The following is a 25,030-nucleotide window of genomic DNA, read 5'->3' as shown; positions in this document are numbered from 1 at the left end:
TGAGAGCTTTCTGGTCAACTTGAGAGGCACCCAAGGGGTAGTGTCTGTCCAGGGAGATGACAACACCAGCATCTCTCCCCTCTCCTCTCTCTATTCACTCAGCCAGGAGAAAGCTGCTCTTCCTCTGATATGTAGCTTGAACAAGAGCCACCCTCACATTGCCTGGGGCAGGTACACACGTGGGCTGCTGGAGGGGATGTCTGGGCCTGCCGAAATGAGGCTGAAAAGCTGTGTCATATTTGGGGCAACAGGGGCCTCGCCTAACAGTGAGATCCATCAATAATCCATGGCCCTGTACAGAAAGAACCCTATTAATAAGAAATGTTGCTGTTTGTAAAAGACAGAGCCAATGATGCCCTCCTTCCAGGGAAACCGAATATGCTCAGGGTGACGCAGCGCTCTCTGAACTTTCCAGTAACACCAACAGATAGCTTAGATCAGAAGCAATTTTAGAAGATGCATTCAGCATACAACAATCATTTCTGCCAGCATAATTTGTTAGGGTCAAAAGCTGGTCAGAAACACATTTGACCAATGTGTCAATTATACTGCGATAGAAAGAGAAAAAGAAGGAAAGAGAGAAAGAGAGAGAAAGGAAGGAACGAAGGAAGGGAGGGAGGGAGGGAGGAGAGAAACTTGACCAGAGGTTTGCTTGTTTGTTTGTCCCTTCAACACTGGTCAAGGGCACCAAGTTATTTTGGGGCCTTAGGCTTTATATCAGGTCACTGTTTAAGTATAAAAATGTTATCTGCCTGGTTTTAGACCCAATATGGAAGACTGAAAATCAACAGAATTTCCAAATCGATTTTTCATTCCATTTAGAGTTCATAATCTTCTAGATATGTCTAGTTCTTCTTTATGGTAACATTTAAATATTAATCCTTCCTTACTTTTAGGTTCTAATTTAAGAGTGCATTAATAGATTGCTCACTAGGGAGTTTGCCAAAATCATGGCAGGACAAGGTCATCAGGAGCTCGGATTTGGAGGCAGACTGAGCTGGGACTGAGACTGGGCTCCACCATGTGCTAGCTGAGTGACCTTAGGCAAGTTACATACCCTCTGTAAGTCTCTATTTCCTCCTCTGTAAGAGGGGGATGATGCCTCATGAAGTACAATAATGTAAAGCGTTGAGAAAGGCAAGGAGTAAGCATTCAATAAAGGTTAGACATTTTCATTGCTTTTCTCAATTATTCATTTGACAAATATTTATTGTTTAATATGTGCTAGGCATTGTTTTAGGCACTGGGGACATGAAAGTAGAAAAACATACAGCTTTGGTACTCATGGGGCTTACATTCTGGGAGGAAGGGAGACCAAAAATAAACAAACAAGTAAATACGCTCTTCCAGTAGGTGAAAAAGTAATGACAAAGGAGAAAAAAGGAAAAGGGATTGAGAGCAATAGAGGTGGGAAGGGGGGTAGTGACATCTTATCAGTTTCTCTGGTGTCATTTAAACCAGGAACAAGAGGATGTAAGGGAGTAAGCCATGTGGGCATTTGTAGGAAGACCATTCACGGTACAGGGAACTGCACGTGCAAAGGCACTGCTGTAAGAGTGCGCTTGGTGTGTTGGGCAAGGAAGAAAGAGCAGCTAGAGTGGAGAAAGTAAGGGGGAGAGTGGCAGGAGAGGAAGTCAGCAAGGTGGCAGGGAGCAGCCACAACATGGTATAACTTTACAGACCATGATGACTTTGGATTTTACTGCGGGTGAGATAGGGAGCCACTGACAGGTTCTGAGCCCGGGCAAGGTCAAATATAGCGAAGTTTCGGGAGGATTCCTCTTCCTTCTGTTTGAAGGATAGACTGTCGGGGAGCAAACAGGGAACCAGGGAGACCAGTTAGCAGACTATCACAGTTGTCCACACAGGAGATGATAGCAGTTTGCACTAGATGGTCATAATAAGGTGAGAAGAGGTCAAATGCTGTATATATTTCAGTTAAGAGTCAATAGTATTGGCAGATAGAAACAGTGTGAGGTTTGGGAAACAGAAAGTAGTCAAAGATGACTCCAAGGTTTTGGCCTGAGTAGCAGGTAGGATGGAACGACTACTTAACAAGAAGGCAGAATCAAAGCAAGGACAAATTCGGTAACATGAGGTGAAGGCAAGAGACAAACCAAGAATTTTGACTTGGATGTACTAAGTTTGAGTTGTCTGTTAAGTAGCCAAGATGTCAAGCAGGCAGGTTGATACACTAATCTAGAGTTTAGCAGAGATGACAGGGTCTGAGATAAAACTGTGAGAATTGTTGTCATCATTAGAGCTATTGACCAATATTTCTGGTTTGCTTCTTCTAGGTCCACGATGTGACTGTATTCCCTGCCCCCTTAAAGTTAGGCATAGCCACGGGACTTGATCCAGCCAATGAAATGGGAACAGAAATGATTCTGTCACTTCAGGCAGAGGCTTTGAGAGCTCACTGTGTCTGCTTTTCCTGCCTACGTGATCGTGGACATATGTGTCAGCTTGGATCTCTGAGTGACCACAGTTAACAGATATCCCTGCTGACTCCTGATGGACACTTAGAGTGAAAGAGAAGCAAATCTTTATTTTCCTACAGCACTGAGATTTGAGGGTATTTTGCAGAAAAATCTAGCTATTCTAGCTATGCATAAGTCATAAAGATAAAAATGTATTTAAATCATGGACCTGGATGAGATCACCTATGGCATGCGTTTTGATGGTGACCAGGAGCCAGCTGAGGGTTGAGCCCCGTGGTCCTGTCCCAACACCTAGAGGTGAGGAAGAAAAGGAAGTTCCAGGAAAGGAGAGTAGAGGAGCAGCTGCTAAAGAAAATTAAGAGATCGCGTGGAGAAAATGCCTTAAGAAGGAGGAAGTAATCGACTGTGTTAAGTGCTGTGGATCGGCTAAGAAAGATGAGAATTTGGAAATGAGCAATGGATGAACAATGGATTTGGCAACGTGGAAGTTACTGATGAGCTTGTTAAGAAAGATGTTGAGAAGGGTTGGGAGCAAAAGTTGGTTGGTACTGGGCTCAGGAATGAACGAGATAAAAGGAATCGTGATGGTAAGTACAGACAAGAAAGATGGAGAACATTTTCCTGTTAAGAGAAACAAAATGAGCAGGGATCAAAGGAGGATGTTTTAAGGTAGAAGATTATAGCAATGAAACAATTTATCCAGTAGAGAGAAAATACTAATGCCGCAGGAGAGTGGACCACTGCAGGAGCGATGTCACTGACAGGCAGAGGGGGTGATCTAGTGTTCAAATGATGAGGCTGGAGTGTGAGTAGTCCTCCACAGTCAGAGGAGAGAAGGCAAATTGTAAGGGTACAGATGCAGATAGGGAGGTAGGTGGGGTGATGAGGTAAAAGTTCTCTTTTGATTGGTTCGATTTTTTCAATGCAATAAGAAGTAACGTCAGGACTTCCCTGGTGGTCCAGTGGTAAAGAATCTGCCTTCCAATGCGGGGGACACAGGTTTGATCCCTCGTTGGGGAACCAAGATCCCACATGCTGCGGGGCAGCTAAGCCCGCCCGTGCGCCACAACTACTGAGCCGGTGCACCTCAACGAGAAAGAGAAAAACCTGTACACCATAACTTGAGAGAATCTCGCACGCCACAATGAAGAGCCCGTGTGTGCCGCAACCAAAGATCCTGCGTGTCACAACTAAGACCCAATGCAGCCAAAAAAATAAAGAAAATTAAAAAAAAAAAAGGTAACGTCATTTGCTAAGAATGAGGACAGCAAAGGTAAGAATGGTCTGAAAGCTTCTGTGTGTTCTGGTTACTCCCTGCCACCTCCCTGACCTCCTCTCCTGCCACTCTCCCCCTCACATTCTCCACTCTAGCTGCACTGTCTTCCTTGAACACACCAAGCACACTCCTGCCCCAGGGCCTTTGCACATGTGGTTCCCTGTGCCCAGAATGATCTTCCTACAAATGCCCACATGGCTTACTTCCCTTACTCTAGTTCTCTGTTTAAATGTCATCTTATCAGAGAAGTTTCCCAGACTTGCCAATCAAAGACACCACCTGGTACCTCCATGGCGGTGCAGTGGTTAAGACTCTGCACTTCCACTGCAGGGAGTGGAGGTTCCATCTCGGGTGGGGGAACTAAGATCCTGTGTGCCACATGGTGAGGCCAAAAAAAAAAAAAAAAAACCTACCATCCCACTTTCTACCTGTATCTATCCTACTCTAACCCTTTTCCTTCTTTATTCTTTGTTATTACCTTTATCACCTATAAGTATATTTGCTTGCTTGTTTATTTTTGGTCTTCCATGCCCCCAGAATTTAAGCAGCACAACTTTGTGTTTTGAGGAGGGAGGTGAAGGTCTAAGATAAAAGTCTAGGAGAGTGGGATTATGGTGAGAAACAGAGTAGGACTAACAAGCAGCTCTCAAGGCCTACTAAGGTTAATGTCCATGAATTTAAAGCACTGTATCTTTTCAAAAATATGCCAGTATTCAGAAATATCTCATTTTCTATCTGGAAAAAAATATTCAGCTTCATGAACAAACAGGAGAGGTAAGAAAAAAAGAAAAAGTCATGAGATTCCTAATGAAATGTTTTGGTTGTCATTCAAGTGATGCTGCTGCCAAGTGTTCCAAGAGCCCCAAAACCTGGTATCTTAGCTAAGGTCTTTGCTCCCAAAATACCATTCCACTTCCACATCATCTACCTCCTATTAGACACTAGGGCTGTCCTTTTAGAAAATTCAAAAGAGCTGTCTGGGCCAAGGAACAGATTCTTCCGCTCTCACTGCAAAAGGCTGAATAGGAAAAAAAACTGCCTTTTACTTATAGCTTATCGGGTCTCTGTATAAAGTTGAGTGTTTGACTTACCCCTTTCAGGATAGAGCCACCTTGAAGTCAGGGACAGTGTTTGCTTATAATATGTCTAATTTATGCATAAGTGTAGTTTTGCAATTGTGGCAACTAAATTAGAAGGATAACATGACAGAAATTGTTTCATCATCACTCACTGAGAGAGAAATGTGTTTCATCTCTGAAACAAAGGTGAACTACATCAAGGTAATGTGCTCTCCTTCCTAGGACCTACCTTGGGTTGCTTTGCTCATGAATGATACGGTTTTGGTGCCCTTGACCCCTGATATTTTAGCAAATTACTGCCTTGAATTTCTTTGTATGGAAGACTCAGCCCAACATCATTGATCAGCCCTGAAATGTGCGCATTGTGAACAGATCCCCAAATCTCAGTGGCTTATGATAACAGAGTTTGAACCTCAGTCAAGCCACACGTCCACTGTGTTTGGCTGTCATGCTGTTTCATGTCATCTTCACTCCAGGACCCACGATACCCTGGCAGAGACTATCTGGAATGTGGCTGGTGACAGAGGGAAAAGATTACAGCAAAGCACAAACTTGTCTTAAACTTTTGAATGAATGAGATACATATCACTTCTCATACTCCGTTGGCAGAGCAAGTCTCTTGGCCAAGCGTGACTTCAGTGGCTTGGGAAAGTAGAATCTTCTCTCAGGAAGGGCAAACAGATGTTGGTAAACTGTAATATAATCTACCAAAGGAACCTCCCCCAGTCTTCCCAGATAGAGTTCATCACTGCTTCCTCTATTTCACCTCCAGAATTTCTTTATGCTTCTATTATTGCAGAGGATGTTATAACCGTTTACATGGCTCTAGTCCCTTGACTAGACCAGGGACTTTTTGTCAAGATTAGGACTGTCTGTTATTGTCTTGTCACTTACACAGTGCCTGGGACAGAGTAGATGCCCTGTTGAATTAAATATCAATAGTACTGGAATGATTGATTAAGACTGGATGAATTGAATAGATTTGGATAGATTGGATCAGATTGATGTAAAGCAGAGTATTTGAGTCCATGTGTTGGTGTGTGGTATAAGTAATTAAGCCTGAATTGAATGTAGCATAAGGCAAAATTAGCTTAGATAGGACTTTGAATGCAGAGAGCTGTTTGCTTAATGATGATGCTTCACTGAGGAGAAAATTAAAGCCTATGTAGAAGAGATGACTGATCCTATGATGTCACAAGAGTCAGTGAAGAAACTAGGTTTACATTTTCCTAATTTGATTCTCTTTCTATCATAACCAGAAGCCCCTTTGGAAAAAACAATACCACTATAATCACCACCTAGGTAATTTACTTGATATTTATTTATAAAATGCATATTTGAGGTAAAATGTGACATAATAAAAAGGGATAAGCAAAATCCACCATCCCCATATCATGCCTCTACTTCGTCTCCGGACAAGTAACCACTGTTGACACCTGCTTATGTATCTTCCAGAAATTTTCCATTCATGCATGAACATTTATATGGGATTTTTTAATACAAATTATATGATACATATGCCATTTGCTTTTAAAATTTAAGAATATGTACAACAGAAATTAACACAATATTGTAAATCAACTATACTTCAATAACAAACAAACAAATAAATAAATTTAACAATATATCCTGAACATCTTTAGTATCAGCCTGTGTGAACCTACACCCTTGTTAGGCTACATGATATTCTACTATGAATACCACTATTTATATAACTAGGTAGCTGTTATATGCATTTAAACATTTCATATATTTTAATATTACAAATGATGAACTATATCACCTATATGCTCAGACTCTCTAATTTATATCTCAAGTCCTGACCTCTCCTTCAGATTATTATACTATCTATCTACTTGGTATCTTCACTTTTAATATCAAATAGCTATCAAAACTGAAATGGTCAGAAAAGAGAATTTTTGTGTTCCCCCATCAAATTTTTCCTTTCCTAATCTTCCTCTTCTCAATTAATGACACCTCTATCCACCTAATAATACAGACTAAAATATTAGCAGTCATTCTTATTTCCTATCTTTTCTTCAACTCTTGTATCCAATTTCACATTGGCTCCAGCTCCAAAATAAATCACGAATTCAACCACTTTCCCTGACCTCCATTGCTGTTACTCTAGGCTAAGTTCTCATCATGCTTCACTTGATTCACTGCAATAGCCTCCTAGCTGGTTTCCCTTGACCCTTTTGGTCCATTCACATCCACCACAAAATAGCAAGAGTGATCTGTTGTTGTTTTTATTATCAAACAGAAATATATATTTATACGTGTATATGTGTGTGTGTGTGTGTGTGTATACATCCATAAAATTTAAATGAAATGCGCACATTTTAATTTTTCTGTTTTATGAGCTTTAATCCTATAAGATATACAGCATTAACATAATGCTGGAACGTTTTCTCATGCCTCTTTAAAGTCAGTCCATGTTCCCTATCTCCAACTCTAGCGATATCCATTGTTCAGATTTTTTCCTCCTTAGGTAACTTTAGCTTGTTCTAGAATTTCATATAAATAGAATCAACTGTGTTCTTTTGAGTGAATCTTCTTTCACTTAGCGTAATGTTCTTGAGATTTATTCATGTTGTTAAATGTTTCATTAGTCTGTTCCTTTTTATTGCTAGTTAGTATTCTATTGTATACATACACCACAATTTGTTTATCCATTCTTGGGTTAATGAACACTTGGGCTATTTCGAGTTTGGGGCTATTATAAATAAAGCTTCTATGAACATTTACATACAAACGTATATTTTCATTTCTGTTGGGTAAAAACCTCAGGAGTAGAATTGCTGGGTTATAGGGTAGGATTAAACTAGGTTTTATAAGAAACAGCCAGACCATCTTCCAAAATTGTTATACTACTTTATACTCCCAGTCACAATGTATGGGAGTGCCTGCTTTCTCCTTCTGCACTGTGGTTTTATTTCTTGTTCACTCTTTAAGATCCAGCCTTTGGGGATCTGAGCTTTATATAGGAGTTCCCTATAACACTCCCAGCTTGGGTGGACCCTAGACCTCATCTCCTTCTCTGTGCCCTGAGCATCAATCAAAACAGAGATTAAAGTTCACCAAAGTTGCAAACACCCTTAGGATAAAAGCCAGTTTCGGGCATGTACCAAGTAGGATTCCTGGTATCATTTCATTTTGGCATCTGCAAATTCCTTACTTATTTGCAAAATCTTGAAAGGGTTAAACATAGAAAATTATCCAGAATTTTTAGTTGTTTTTAATAGGAGGGATTCATTTCACATTTTAATCAGATTAGATTTCATTTAGGACATCTAGTCTGCCATGCTGTCATAATTGGAAGTCTCCAGAATGTACTTTAAAAAATGTAAAGCGGATCATGTTACATCTCTGATTAAAATTTTCCAATGGCTTTGTATGGCACTTAGAACAAAACTTCAACTCCCTAGGTTGACCTTCAAGGCCCTAGGTTACATGACCTGTGCTTACTCCTGTGATTTCATCTTAAAACACGACACTCCTGCTACATTGGCCTTCTTTCTGGTCCTCAGACACAGACAACTTTTGTCCACCTTAAGATGTTGCTTAAGATACACCTCTTTCATATTTTTAATATCTCAGAGAGACTTTTCCTGACTCTACCATCTGAAGTAGCCTCCCTCACTACAAATCACTCTTTATCCCAACAATCTTATGTTATTTTCTCATAGCTCTTATCACCATAAGAAATCACATTATTATTTCCTTATTTATTTGTTTGTTGTCTGTCTTAACCCCGTTAGAGAATGTAAATTCCATGAGAGCAGAGACCGTATCTCTTTTGTTTCACTACTGTTCTCCCAGTGCCTGAAATTGTACTGACAACCTAGAAGCACTTAGTGAAGAAGAGTTAAATGAACAAATGAACCGGTCTGCAGGGTCTAATCTTTAACTGTTTACTGTAAACGTAGCCATGCCTAAGTATGTAAATATTAAATTTCCATTTAAAATATAAACTAATTTCCTTTTATTTCTGCTTTACCTAGTGTTACTTGGATTCTTAAAAACTTTACTATGTGTGCATATTATCTATGAATTGCAGGGGTGTTATTATATGTTATGTAAAGAAGATGTTGGTTTTCAAAGGGCTGAGAATCACTGTGCCATGTACTCGTGATTCCCTGGAGTCTAAGCACCAGACCCATATTTGTCCAGTGTTCCTCTGAACATCTTGTCCTTAGACACTGCATGGCATTCTAGATGTGTCCACAGCAAGTATCATCATCTGACTTCACAAAACTTCCTCCCTGCGCTTGGTTCCTGAGTGCTACACTCTCGGTCACCATGCCCCCAGCCCCACCATCATTTAATTCATCAAAAGTATTATCTTTCTACCTCCTTGACATAACTAATGACTATCTATTCTTTTCCATCCCCATTTCCTTGCCTTAGTTTAAATGCTCATTATCTTACTCGTGGAACCTTGAAACATTCTACTTTTGGGTCTTCTCACCACCCTTCTATCACTCTTATTCATAGACTATATGAATATCAATCATATTATGGATATGGAATAAAAAAGAGGCCACTGTGCATGACATTGACCATATTACAAATTCACATTACATGACCGTCTTTCTAACGTTTCAAATCTGGTCACATCCCTGGCATCACATTGCCTGCCAAAATAAATCCATCCCCCTCGGCATGGTTATACTGCCTTGTATTACCAAGCCCCATCTTAGTTCTTTAGCCTCTTCCCCAACTCCATCCATGTCCTGTACTCCAGCCGTACAGACCAAGTCTGCAGTTCTCAAGACATGTTCTTACGTGTCTGAACAGATTTGGACATGTTTCCTCAGCCAGAGTCATTCCCGCCCCATCTCCTCTTGTTTGCTGTTGATATCTATCATCATCCTCCAAAACTTAGCTCAGCCAATCGGTCCCACCATGGAGCTTTTCCGCATTTCACCAGGCTGGATTGCCTGGGTCTGAAATCTTCTCCCCTATGTCCTTGAACCATCACACTTGCTGTGCTGTACCGTAACTCCTCATGTACATCCCCAATTGTAATGCCAACTTCTCATAAAATCACAACCAGCCCCATGTTCAGAAGAGACCAGACACAGAATTTCCCTGATGGTACAGTGGTTAATAATCTGCCTGCTAATGCAGGGGACATGGGTTTGAGCCCTGGTCCAGGAAGATCCCACGTGCCGCGGAGCAACTAAGCCCGTGTGCCACAACTACTGAGCCTGCACTCTACAGCCTGTGAGCCACAACTACTGAGCCTGCATGCCACAACTACTGAAGCTGGCGTGCCTAGAGCCCATGCTGTGCAACAAGAGAAGCCACCACAATGAGAAGCCCATGCACCACAAGGAAAAGTAGCCCCCGCTCTCCTCAACTAGAGAAAGCCCGTGCACAGCAACGAAGACCCAACAGCCCAAAATAAATAAATTAATTAATTTTTAAAAAAGAGACCAGACAAATAAGAGATATGTAACAAACATTCCTTGAGTAGATTAATGAATCTTACACTTGTATGGTATATTTCTTCTAAGGAATATCATTTCCAATGTCTGTTTTATGAGCTTGAATTAATATTTCCCCAAGGTACTTGAGGCTTCTTTTATACATCCTTAGATTGGAATTTAATTAAACCATACGTACTATAATTACTGCATATCTGCCACAGGCAAAGCAATGTGGGCTTGAAAACAAACAAACAAAAGACAGAATCCGTAGTGTTGTGAAGCTCACAATCTTATGAGGACATGATGGCCTCATAGAACTTTAGAGCTGGAAGAGATTTTTGAACTGTAATCCAACCCATCATTTTACAGGACAGGAAACTGAATGAGGAGCAGCCTGGAAAGCAGGTTGTAGTAGAATCAGACTAGAGCCAAACTTTCCTAGTGGGAAGAATACAACACACACACACACATACAAACACACACAAACACACACACAGTGGGAGAATGCTGTAAGTGCAGGAAACATTCATATTTAGCCAGTAAATGACACCTATTTTAAAAATTGGAAATGCTAGTAAAGTGATGAGACCGTTGTGTAGCCTCAGACAAGTACTTTAGACTCCACGCCTCCATTTCCTCATTTATAAAATAGCGATAATAATGGCTACCTTCCGGAGTGTTGTGGGAATTATAAATGATGTATGTGAAACACTCGATCAGCTACGATGCTTTGACTGCAAGCAATGTAAAACCCAATCTACAGTATCTTAAACAAATAAACGGTTTTTAAATATATATTTTAAATGTATATTAAAAGTCTAGATGGAGGAAGTTGCTGGCCTTAATCCAGTGGAGTGCATCCCTGAAAGTTTCTTGGCCTTTTCTTTATGTCTGTGGCCTCCTGGTGGCCACATAAGTGTTAAAGATCCTGACATCATGCCTGCATTCAAGACAGGAATGAGGGGGAAAGGAGAAAGGTCCTGCTGGACATTTATCCCTTGTTATGGGGACAGCAAGCTCACCTAGAAACACCCACAGAATTCTGATTATCTCAATGCTGTCATATCACCATCCCTTGTTAGACAAAAAGCTACAAAAGCAACTGTTTGGCTTTTAAGCATCTGTAGAAGGGATGTCAGGAGAAAGGGAGTGGGGAATAGCTTTTCAGTAGCCAAAGAACAAGACCTTCCACAGGAACCTACCATATGAGAGGCTTACTAATGGGCAGTTATTGAAATTTTAAATGAACCTTGGAGGTTTGCTATGAATCTATACAGTCGTCTTGATCTCTGTGCCCTAAAACAATGAACTTCTCATTATAAAGAGTAAACAAGAAAGTACTGGCTGGCTTTGGTGTGTGGTCTGTGGCTCCACCACTCCACACCTTCTGCATTTCTTGAGCTTGCCCTGGGATGATGGGGATTTTGTGACTTGCATCATGAACTCCATTATTTTGTCATTAGCCTTCAAGGTAAAGTTCAAATATTAAGCTGGTCTTTATTTTTAACACCTTGGATTTGGAGGTAGAGGAGATTAGATGAAACCCCCAAAACACACTGAAGATTGTGAAGCAATGAAAATGTAAGTGGAAACATGAAGAATCAATGCGTTCTTTGTCATCCTTAACAGCTTAAATAAAATGACTGACTATTCTCAGAGTCAAAAATAATTCAGGATTTAATTGGCAAGGGTATTTTAAGGTTCTGTCTTTTTCTATTTTTCTCCTGCCTTGGTGAAGCTATGAATTACGTTGCAGGCACTGAGCATCTTGAAATAGTAGTTACTAAGACAACGTCTTGAATTAAGAATTAATTGAATTTTTAAAAACTCTCCTCCATGCGCACACAAACATATTGGTACTGTGCTTCTCATTTTGCCTTTGCACAACATCTTCCTGAGAGGAGACTATATTTTTTAGATTCTGGAAGTTAACATTTTCACATCTCCATAAGTAAGTAGAGTCCTTTCAACATGACAGAGAATCTTCTTCCTAAAGGAAAGCTACTTACTATACAGAACGGAGTCATATTATATACTTAGAAGGTCTCCAGACTGGCTTCCACCAAATTATAGTAAACAGCTGCTATTATGTAAAAGTTGATTCCAGAGTTGCCATGATTATTTGTCAACAATGCCCGGGCTTGTTGACTGTTTGCTTTTCTTAATTTCTTGTTGTGAGCACAAGGTTCCTCTAAAGTGGTAAACTGTGCGCCTTGAATCTGAGCTATGTAAGAGCTGGTAGGTGCTACTGATGATATGAACTAAGTATTCCAGCAGAATGTTTCCATTCTCTATGGAAACATAAGCCTTCCTGTAGACACAGAAGCTTAGGGGCAAAAGGCAAGAACACATGAGTCAACCTACTTAATGTTATTCATAGAGAATCAAAGCACAGATTAGGTAAGTCACTTTCCCAGGACTGTAAACTAGTGGCAGAGGTAAAACAAAATCCTAGGTCTTCATAAGCTTGAAACTCCTTCACACCTTTTTATGGAGATAATATGCCAGTGGTCTTCTCCCCATCAGCTTCATTCCACACCTCCGTGCTGGGTGTCAGCCACTGTACTAGGTGCTACGGATGCAAAAGGGATTGAGATATGATCTTGCCCTTAAAGAGCTCATAATCTTTAACATCTTCGAGAGGAATGAGAAAAATGGGAACGCCCTGATTTAAGTAGAGTCATCTCTGCCCATATAAGAGAGGGAACAGCAGTGGTGGTAGTGATTTAAATTAAATGAAGCCTATTCTCTTACTGATTCTGTCTGCTCTAAAAATTCTTTCTCAAAAGGTCGTTTAATGGCTTTGTGTCCAGCAGAATGAGAAAACAAATCTTGGCTCAGCCTTTTACCTTTTTGCATCTCAATGTCCTTATAAATAAGGATGATGACAATGCTTAACCCCTAGACTTGTGACAATAATAACACAGAACCTCTAATGTGTGCATTAAGGGGAGAACTTACTATACACCAGGTGGCCTTCAGAGAATCTGATTTTCCTCTTATATTTATCCAGCCCCGTTTTTCCTCCTTCAAACAATTTGCCCTTTGAGGCTACAAGAAACCTTTCCTCAATACCCTTCCTTTTATGCCTCTTGGATCTGGTGACTCCCAAAACTGTTGGCAATGCAAAGCCCCTAGAAATTTACAAGAGTGACTGTGGGTTAGGGGTGGGGTTGGGGACAGCTGAGTAGGATGTGTGGAATGGGGCGATAGGAAAAGAGTTGTAGCAGCAGCCACTGCAGACTCCTTAGCCATGATTGAAGTGTGGCTGCCAGACCTTCAATCCAAGCCAACTCTAGAGCAGCCGATTGAATAAAGAGCCATCAGCCCGAATGTTCAGGATTTCCACTCCATACTCATTTCTCACCCCCTGCCATATGGGTACCAAGAGGAGCTAGTTTAGCCATGAGTTAGGCAAGTGTCATCCTCTACACTGGGACTAGTTGGAATCTTCCTAGGTTTTTAAAAAAATTATTATAAAATAATGATGGTTTTACTTCTGGTAAAAAGAATACAGGTCATTTCTAAACATCAGAAAAAGAAAACTATTGAAATATAAACACTTAATATTTTGAAACTTCACCATCTTCTAAACACAAGCATGGCAGTGGATTGTTGAAAAAAGATTTGATGTATGAATTTCAATATTTCACCACTGTTGCAGGAAGAATGCTTTCCTTAGCTTAAGCTTTAAAGTGTCTAATAATAAATATATTCAGAGAATTCATTTGCATCATTTCAGGTATCTTGATTGGTATGTATATTATTGGGTATATTTAGTATAATATGTATATTTTGTGCCCATAAATTTGGGAAACATAAGTGAATATACATATATCAAGGACATCTTTGATCTGTAATTGTAGTAAATTAATATCTAGTACTCTATGCTTTCTGGACATTGTGAAATACAAAACTAAATGCCCTCAAAGAGCTCAGAGTCTAGCTGGGGAAACAACCATTTCATTGCTGCCAGAAACTGACCTCATTGTCTTGCTAGCAGCTACTGACTGTGGTCCAAGATTCTAAGAAAAGACATCCCAACTCACAAATCAACTCCAAGTTATAGAAGAAATACAGTTGCACATTTCAGTTCTCTTTCTCGTCTTTTTCTGTCTCTGGTGCTACCCCATCTACTGCCTACTCAAGGAGAAGTGTGTTGCTGAGACTTTGTCCTACTCACACATTAAAATGTAGGATTGAGGACATTAGTCTCATGGGTCAAGCCATTTGGGTTTTTTAATTTTTAGATTATGCATAGAAATTTTTGCCCTGAATGACCTATCTGCCTTAGTTCTTTAATTTTATAAGTGTACTCATAGGATAAGATTGAGTCATATTCAAAAGAATGTTTGTTTATCTACTTATCTGGTACACCAGAAAAGAGAGCTATATTTATCCAAATCTTAGTTGCTTGGCAACTGCATCAGCTTTCCATTCTAGTTGTTTCCATTTCCAGCTGTGGATGGAGCTGTTACAGTGCAAGGATTGAGCTAACACTCACATATTCACAGGAGGCCTAGAACTAAGGCCAGCCTGAGCTATGCACTCAATAGAATCAATACGTCTGGCATTTATAAGATAATAGGCTCCCAGATTTGAAAGGGGCCCAAAATGTTATTTAATCTAAGTGCCATCCTGTCTGTAACTTCACTGCTGAGCTCTGGACCAAGTGCTGCATGCACATCTGCCAAATTCAGAGAACTATTAAACTCAAAACTTTTTTCAACAATGCATTAACGTGCTTGAGTTTAAACAGATGGTGAGATTTCCAAATAATAACAATGTTTATATTTCAAGATTTTTTGTTCTCTGATCTTCTTAAAAGGACATGCATTCTTTTTACAATGAAGAAAACCATTATTGTTTATACCATCTTTGGACAGTTTTTACCCATAAAAATTCTTTCATAGACTGAGACAAAAAGCTCTCTCTTAATTCTCCCCATTAAAGATAGTTTACCTGTTGGTGCCTTATAGATCACATCTAATTTCTATCCCATATGACAACCTAGCAACATTTTATCCTCATGTACCTTTTTCCTCCAGGCTAAATTCTCCTTTGCTTTAATCAGACCTCACACACATAGTGCCAGGTCCTTCATGATCTTGATCACTCATCTCTAAATTCAAGCTAGTTTTCATATGTTGTTTTTAAACTGGGACTCTGAGAGTAGAACATAGACTTCCAAGAGTCACAGAGTAAATCGGGACCATGCCTTGACTTGGTGCCATGCTTAGTTGATACTGTGCTTCCCGTAAGGCAACTCAAAATTGCATGACCGATTTTTTTTTTCCAAGGTATTTTTGCCCTGTCTTTTTAAGATTCTTTGTGTACAGCTACCCTCAGTGGGATAGGGAGGGTGGGAGGGAGGCTCAAGAGGGAGGGGATATGGGGATATATGTATACATAAAACTGATTTATTTTGTTGTACAGCAGAAACTAACACAACATTGTAAAGCAATTATAGTCCAATAAAGATGAAAAAAGAAAAAAATAATAAAATAAAATTTAAAAATAAAAACAAGTTTCCAATTTGGTAAGCAAAAAAAAAAAATGCATGACCTGATTGATACAAATAACATTTGAAGTTCTAGGCTCTGGGGTTATACAGCAAAACATTTGTATTCCCATACATACAAGTATTATCCTTATTTTGCAGAGTAGGAAACTAACTCCCAAAGTGAACATATAATTCCCACCATTTATACACACACATAGAAAATGAGGTGTGGAAGAACACAGAGGTAACTACAATCAACAATTTTTTCTGAGTGGCACAGAGACTTGGGAATTTGGGAGGCTTCTTTTTTTTTTTATTATATACCCTTTTTTTCTACTAAAACATTAATCCAGTTTCAGTTATTATTTTTTAAATAAAAGTCTGATTCATTATGGTTTTAGTAGGGGGGAAAAAGGATAATTGTGAAAGATTAAGAACATGAACTTAAATTTGTTACCTAAAAGAATAAAGACACATATAAGAGATTCTGAACTACTTTCTGGTGTCTTTTGCATTAAATACAACATTAGTGTTCTCTTTGGGAACTGAGAGCTAGCACTGAACACCCTCAACCCTCATCCTCTTTTCCAAGGCATTACTTGGGGCTATGGTACAGCATATATATATATATGTATAGCTCTTTTTTCTTTAAGTTCTTCCCATGTAAGACAGGGGAACTTGCCACATTCTTTTTTTTTTTTTTTTTTTTTTTTTTGCGCTACGCGGGCCTCTCACTGTTGTGGCCTCTCCCATTGCGGAGCACAGGCTCCGGACCCGCAGGCTCAGCGGCCATGGTTCACGGGCCCAGCCGCTCCGCGGCATGTGGGATCTTCCTGGACCGGGGCACGAACCCGTGTCCCCTGCATCGGCAGGCGGACTCCCAACCACTGCGCCACCAGGGAAGCCTGCCACATTTTTTTTAATACTTACATTGTATAGTTCTGCAGATGTACTATATCTGATTGAAGCAGCCTCCTGTTGTTGGACATTTGTCTTGTTTCTAGCCTTCACAGTTGACAGCAATTATTTTAACTTAATTAATTCAAAATATATAACATGTACCAAGTGCCAAGCTGTGTTCCAAGCACTTTACAAAAGTGAGCTCATTTACTCTCTAAAATAATCCATTGAGGTAGGCACTGATACTATCATCCCTGTTTTACAGATGCGAAAACAGAATAGAGCAATGAAGTGACTTGCCCCGGGTCACACAGCTGTAAAAGCAGCCAGAGCTGGAATTCAAACCCAGGCTGCTCTGGCTAAGGATCCATCTTAATCTTTGATAGGCTTTGATTCCTCTCCATTGCTGCAACACAATTGTCTATTCCTGAAGTAGATCGGTTGCTAGGCATAAGGAATGAAAGATGCTTTTAGTAGCCAGCAACAGCATATAAAAAAAAAAATCTGAGAAGAGAAAAAATAGATGACAAAATACATCAAGAGCCACTTCCATTCCACTCTGCCAGGCTCATTCCCACAATTTCTGCAAAGCATTTTGAAAGGCAGACAGACCAAACCCTCCCAAGTGATAAGTTCCCCTACAAGTATGAAGTCATTTCAACCAGACATTGAAGAAGTGGAAGTGACAGTCCAAAGATCATTAGGTTGTTGGTTTTTTTTTTGAAGATGTTGGGGGTAGGAGTTTATTAATTAATTTATTTTTGCTGTGTTGGGTCTTCGTTTCTGTGTGAGGGCTTTCTCTAGTTGTGGCAAGCGGGGGCCAATCTTCATCGCGGTGCGCGGGCCTCTCACTACTGTGGCCTCTCTTGCTGCGGAGCACAGCCGCAGCACAGGCTCTAGACACGCAGGCTCAGTAGTTGTGGCTCACGGGCCTAGCTGCTCCGCGGCATGTGGGATCCCCACAGACCAGGGCTCGAACCAGTGTCCCCTGCATTAGCAGGCAGATTCTCAACCACTGTGCCACCAGGGAAGCCCCAGATCATTAGGTTTTAAATCCTGTAGAAAAACAGTACAGACACTAACACAATCTTGCATAAACCTTCATTGGCGTGCACAATTTTAAGTTAAGGGTAAACAGTCTAATTTAGATTTTTTAAAAGAAGAGTTTGTCTCAAGAAATCTTTTTTTAAATCAGAGCTACAATTATAGCTTCTCAGTCAGAAGAGAAGTAATATTGTTGTTCTGAAAAGCTCAAAAGCCAAAATGCACTCAATTCTTTTTCCCAGATGCAGTGCAGTTGGTTCTCTGGTACCAGTTTTGAAGTTTCTTAAAGATGACATTGCCTGCTGCCAGTAGTAATACTATTTGAGTCATGATTATAAGGCTCGAGGAGAACCTTGTCAACGCTTTGGGTTTTAAACTTGACAGACTCCACCCTCCCATTCTCAAGTGGTCAATACGAAAAATAGCTGCCAGTTTCTTTCAGTACAACAACGTTAATTAGTTCACTGGTCTCATTTTACTTCGGGTCTTTGGTACAGCTGAAGCTTTGCTGGTATATTAGTAACGACATAAACGTTTGCACATCTTTGAAAGTCTGAGAATGTGAATCACCTTGAGAGAAATAGCTTTGATCGGAACACAAGAGCTACATCTGAACAATTTCTTTGCTGTGGTTAATGGTGCTTGCAATGCAATTTGAACTTCAGAATGAAAAAATTACAGAGAATAAATGAAGAGAGGGAGTTCATGCAAAGTATATGCAACTCTTGGTAATCAAAAGAGAAGAATTCAGAAAATGAATGGCTCATCTGGGAGACATGAATTAATTTGGTGTTCTGATAAAAGAAAAAAACATAACATTTTCCAAGATTTAGAAGAATTAACAAATAAATTTCCAGAAATACTGAAAATCTTTGCAATGCTTCTTGATATTTCCTTTGACAACCCCAGGGGCCAGACCCACCGAAGATTCAAAGTCTGCTGTCCCCTCAACTTCCAGCTCCCAGTTCTGATGCGCCCCCATATGTGGTATCTCCCATCTAGCGTGGTCTCCTTACAAAAGGGAACCGTGAATCCTCAATGGCCATTTTAATCTTCTGCTCCTGTTACCGACCCTCCTGAGTCAGTCCCCAACAAGGGTCCATCTGACCCATGTCTTTGGAGCCAATAGAACGAGACCGAGTTTGGTTCAGAAGCAAAGGAAAGCTTTATTCTCTATCAAAAAATGCACAGGTGCGCGCTCACGCTCTAGAGTGCATGAGCTCCCCACAGGCCGTGGGCGGGGCTGCTTTATAGGGATCTCGTCTGCCGGGAGAGGGGCAGAGTTCTCGCGGGGATGGGCGCAGCTGCGCGGCTCACGCTCCAGACCGCAGGGCGGGGTGCAGCGTCTGTGCGCACGGCCCGCCGCTGCCATCTTGAATCAAGGTGTCGTGTTTACACACGGCCAGCTGAGCTGTGGGAAATACGGCCATTTCGCACTAGGAACTCTGCCCTGAAGTGACGTGTAAGGCCTCTGTGCGCAGCACCCTGTAAGTGAAACGACTAAGTGCAAAGGAAAAGAGAAGGAAAGAAAAGGTTAGACTTTATTACCCAAATTCTGTTTTTATTTCCCAGGAATTGTTAATGGGTTTTGCTAATGACAATTCTGCAAGTAAAAGATGAACCTTCACCATCCAAAAAATAGATGTAAACCGTTGCTCTGTGTATTTGGAATGAAATCAAACCGGAGAAGGCTATATCTACATCAGAAATACTAAGAACTTTAGGTAGCCATAGGAATAATTATGTTTAATTTCATATCATCTATGTAGGAAAAATTGTGAAAGCCTTTGAAATGTACTGAAAGATTATTGGGTGTTTTCAGTGGAAAACTATGTTCAGTTTAGAGCACACTCTTTTGGATTATCTGGTTCTATGGGGCTCATGTCCTTCATTGCCTTTGTGCTATTTTACAACTGTAATTTGTAGATAATGAATCCAATGCAAATATTTTGGGGCAGTAGTCCTGCAAATAAATTTTGGCTGGTGGAGAGACAATTGCTTTCTCTCCCTTACCCTGCAGACATAGCCAATTTTTGCCTCTATTTTCAGATGTATTTCATGATTTTCCTATGTCTCCACCTCTTAAATTCTCCTTGAAACCAGCTGTAACATCTTATTGGTTCCCTTATTAATTAATGAGTTAAATTCTTTGGTATTTATTCATTTTAGATGTACTATATAAAAGTCATGATTTTCTCTTTTATGAAAATATTTTTAACGATTTAACAAATTGCTATATATTCCAATTTAATTAAGTTTTAAAATTAGTCAAGCCATCACTTCATTTTGCAAGAGAACCTCTAGGTTCCATTTCCGAAGAAGAGAATATGGAAATGTGGCTATTACCCCCAGCTCTGCTCATCATCCTTATCTTACAAGTCAATTTTTTCCCATAATTTCATAAGATCTTTTGTTTCCCTTATAAATGTTTCATTCATCAACTTCCTCCGGGCCTTAATATAGGAAAACTCGTCAAAGAAGAGACATTATAGCTATTCTGTTAGTGGAATAGGTTTTCTTTTTTTTTTTTTTTTCCCTTTTCTTGTTTTTGGTACTTTTTAATACATACTTTTTATACCAGTGCTATCCTTCTTTTTCTCTTTATTTTACAATGTCTAAGCTGACTGAGCCAATGGAGTGCAACTAACTAATATTTATGTAGAAAGTATGTTTGTGACGGGACCCAAATTCAAGAAATGCCCCCAAGGAGGTCTTTAAGTTATATAGGTGTTGCATAATTTGTTCAGATTCTCCTAGTGCGTAAATTAATGCTGAGAGTATTGAATATTTAAGAAAAAAATCTGTAGCTTCCAGGAAATCTTTTAATAAATGAGTATCACAATTCTTTCAGCAATAGTTACTAAGGTCTTATATATTACGATAACCACACACACATATGCACTCATTCCCAAAGTACTGAAAAGGAAATATATATTTTTCATTGAACTTGATTTCAGTTTGAGACTTCCTTTAAAATTGCAATCAATATATCTTTGAAATAAGTGGAAACTTTTCCTGCTCCTGTATCAGGAACAGACAAATGAGCAGTTTGTAGTGATAGAATTTTATTAACAACTTAAAACTGTTCTTATGGAATCTACAGCTAAAGGGTCATAGAAGGGAGAGACTCAAGGAGGACTAGGAAGGTTAGGTTAGTTAACCCTAATAGTGAACCACGGTGCTCCTAGCATCCACGGCAATTTCTGCAAGGGTCGAGAATCATGTTTATTTTTTCTTTAACTTACTCTTTCAAAAACATCCAGAAATAGGAACTGTTGTCAACTTTGATCCTTAGGCTCCCCAGGAAACAGGATTCATGGGAATAAATAGACCCAAGAATGCTACTTATGTTTATAGATAAAGCAATTTTGTTTTAGTTTTATATTTACTAATGCTATAAATGACAACGCTGTCTCTAATACTGTTTACTTAACAGCAAAGTGATGCTTTGCATAAAAAGTCCTCAGTTCTGCTGAGTCCCTTTCTGATCCTCCAAATAGTTCTGCTTCTCACCTGTAGGAAGTATAGAGTGGTATTTAAGCGTCAAGCCAGATCCCACCATTTGCTTAGTCATTTATTTCAGTCCCTATTCTGGAAAATGACTAATAATCGTGTCTGTATTAGAGGGCTGCTTCGAGGACTAAGAAAATTGATATGTGTAAAGCATGGTATCTGGGCTGCATTAGGCACTCAATAAACATTAGCAGTATAAAGGCCAAAGATTGACTCATAAACTGGTGTCGACAAAGGCGATAATCCAGGAACAATCCACTCCAATTAACAGGACTGCAGAAAGGAGCTCTCCGCTTTGAGATTTGGTGGGAGGTGGAAGACGGAGGGGGCAACCACCCCTGCACCCAGAGCACTTGTTAAAAGGATCCTCTGAGGCAGTAGTTTTCAAAGTGGCTCACATATTTCTCTGATGGCTCTTCAATATCCTCCAGGTGGTCTGTGAACGTCCTCTTAGATTTAAACACAAGTGAGAAGACTTTAAGAGAGAACCTCACTGCTGTAAATAAATTCAGGTCTCTCAACGCAGGTAAATTGTGCTCAGAAAATGGAGGCAACCAGCAGATGTATTTGTTAAATAATTATCAGTTGTCCATAAAAAATCTTGGAGCATGAAAGACATGTCAAAAGATTGGAGAAGGGGATATATTATCTTTGTATTTATAATGGGTGGATTCTGTGAATTATCAATTTATGCCTTTAGTAGAGATCCCAGAAAAAATTCTAGGGAATGTTATTAAATAGTTTTTAAGTACTTGGGAGTAAAGGAGAAAGGGCAAACATTTTAAAGATTGATGATATTTTAGGGAGGATAAGAAGATATAGAGCAGTTCTTATCAAACTTTAATGACCATGTAAATCACCTGGGAATCTTGCTGGCAAATTCTGATTGAGTGGTTGTAATTGGGCCTGAGAGTCTACATTTTCAAAAATTAGTTAATTTATTCTTGGCTGCGTTGGGTCTTTGCTGCTGGGTGGGCAGTTTCTCTAGTTGTGGCACGCGGGGGCTACTCTTTGTTGCTGTGTGCAGGCTTCTCATTGCAGTGGCTTCTCTTGTTGCGGAGCACAGGCTCTAGGCGCGCGGGCTTCAGTAGTTGTGGCACGCAGGCTCTAGAGTGACGGCTCAGTAGTTGTGGTGCCCGGGCTTAGTTGCTCTGCGGCATGTGGGATCTTCCTGGACCAGGGCTTGAACCCGTGTCCCCTACATTGGCAGGCAGATTCTTAACCACTGTGCCACCAGGGAAGTCCCGAGAGTCTACATTTTTAGCAGGCTCCCAGAAGATGCCATTTCTACTTGTCATAGGACCACGCTTGGCATAGCTAGGCTGTGGAGTACTATCACATACTCCTGAAAGAAATATAAATTGGAAAAAAATGTTTGTAGTATTCATTAGGATTTTTAAATAAAGACTCAGACGTAGAGAATGGACTTTAGGACATGGGGAGGGGGAAGGGTAAGCTGGGATGAAGTGAGATAGTGGCATGGACTTATATACACTACCAAATGTAAAATAGCTAGTGGGAAGCAGCTGCATAGTACAGGGAGATCTGCTTGGTGCTTTGTGACCACCTAGAGGGGTGCAATAGGGAGGGTGGAAGGGAGATGCAAGAGGGAAGGGTATGGGGATATATGTGTACATATAGCTGATTCACTTTGCTATACAGCAGAAACTAACACAACATTGTATTGGAGTATACTCCAATAAAGATGTTAAAAAAATGTGCATGCCTTTTAATACAGCAATTCCATTTCTGGGACTCTGTACTAATGAATTCTTTCTCATTTGTTTGAAGATAAAAGGATGTTCATAGCAGCGTTGTGTATAAAAGCAAAAATTTGGCAACAACCTAAAGGTCCAACAAAGGGAGAGTAGTACAGTAAGTTTTGGTAAATTGAGGACTATTTTGAAGCCATTAAAGAGAATGTGTACTGTCATGGAAGATCCTCAGTTTATTAAATGAGATAACATAGAGCACAATCCTATATATATTTTTAAGAAAGAAATATGTATATCAGTACATATACATGAAAATATATAAGAAAGTATCTGAAAGGATCAATTTCATAGTGGTTTCCTCTGAGTAAAGGCATGGTACTAGAATAGGAAAGTGCAAAGGAAACTTTCAGTCTTTTTCCTTCTATATTTTATACACTTTAATAAAGAGAATCATTTACAACCTGTGACTGTTTTTAACAGAAAAGCAAGAGGTGGCCCGTGGAAGTTGCCACAGGTTCATCGGGAATATGTTCATGAATGTTGTCTTGAAAGAAAGCTTCTGTTTTCCTCCATTGCTCCTACTCCTGCCTCTTAACGTCAGATATGTGGGTTTTCCACACCAAGAAAGTCAGGCATTAACTGCCTAGAGTTAGCACAGACCCCACAGGTTACAGGCTCAGCAAGACACTCTCCCCCACTTCAGATGCCAATTGCAAGTCCAGGCCTCCAGTACTTCTGATTTTAACTCAAGGGGCCCAAGACCCTCTCCTCAGGTTTGGTAATTTGCTAGAACAGCTCATAGAACTAAGGAAAGCAGTATACTTACTGTTACTGGTTTATTACAAAGGATACAACTCAGGAACAGGCAGATGCAAAGATGCATAGCGCGAGATATGGGGAAGGGGTGCAGAGATTCCATGATCACCCTGGGTGCATCACCCTCCCAGCACCTTGATGAATTCACCAACCCAGAAACTCTCTGAACCCCTTCAGTTAAGATCTTTTATGGAGGCTTTATTACGTAGGAATAATTGATTAAATCATTGGCCATTAACGATCAACTCTAGCCCCTCTCCCCTCCCTGGAGGTCAGAAATTGCCAGTCTAGTCACCTGGTTGGTTCCCCTGCAACCAGCCCCCATCCTCACAGGCTTGCTCAGGGCTTGTTATGAATAATAAGAGACACTCTTCCCTTTATTGCTTTGGAGCTGATTTCAGGAACTAGAGACAAACCCCAAATATATAACAAAAGATACTCCTACTGCTCTGTTACTTAGGAAGTTATCAATACAAGAGTTTTAGGAGCTCTGTGCCAAGAACTGGGGACAAAGACCAAATATATCTTTTTTATTACATCACAATGTCCTCATCAATGAATTGGATCCAAGGACTACGAAGTAGATTTGTAATTGTTAGTGTCCTCATCAATGAATTGGATCCAAGGACTACGAAGTAGATTTGTAATTGTTAGAAACAACCAAATCCAGATCGCAGTCACCATCGAGAGAGGTCTCTTGTGGTGTGTTCCAGAACTCTCTGTCGGGTCCTATTTTAAAAATATACGTAGGGACTTCCCTGGCGGTCCAGTGGTTAAGACTTCACCTTCCAGTGCAGGGGGTTCGATCTCTGGTCGGGGAGATAAGATCCCACGTGGCTCGCAGCCAAAAAACCAAAACACAAAACAGAAGCAATATTGTAACAAATTCAATAAAGACTTAAAAAAAACGGTCCACATCAAAAAAAAAAAATCTTAAAAAGTATATGTACCTATGACCTTCATAGGAAAAGGAAAAAGTACTTTATCAATTTTTCAAATGATGTGAGGCTAGAAAAATAGCTAATTCTTTTGGTGATAAAACCAGGAATTCAAAAATAACTCGACTATCTGGAAATGATCAAATCTAAGAAAATGAAGTTGATTTGGGATAAACATAATGTCCTACCCTTAAATTTAAAAATCCAACAACACAAGTTAAAAATGGAGGAAACATGGTTTAATAAAATCTCATTTAAGAAGACAGGAATTTTGGCTGATTGACCCTCCAACTGATCTAAGAATATAATTTGTCTGCCACAGACATTTGATTACATAGTTGCAAGAAGGTTCTTCAAGATCCAAATTAGA

The 25,030-nt window shown here is 39.9% G+C and overlaps 1 pseudogene; it reads left to right on the top strand.

The window, feature by feature from the left end:
• The first annotated feature begins 2,901 nt into the window (after positions 1–2,901).
• The window catches only part of LOC116762206, a 39,988-nt pseudogene continuing 17,859 nt past the window's right edge, over positions 2,902–25,030 (top strand).

The sequence above is a fragment of the Phocoena sinus genome, chromosome 11, assembly GCF_008692025.1.
Source record: "Phocoena sinus isolate mPhoSin1 chromosome 11, mPhoSin1.pri, whole genome shotgun sequence".
In the NCBI taxonomy this organism is placed as follows: Eukaryota; Metazoa; Chordata; class Mammalia; order Artiodactyla; family Phocoenidae; genus Phocoena; species Phocoena sinus.
This window is presented reverse-complemented; position numbering and strand designations above follow the sequence as displayed.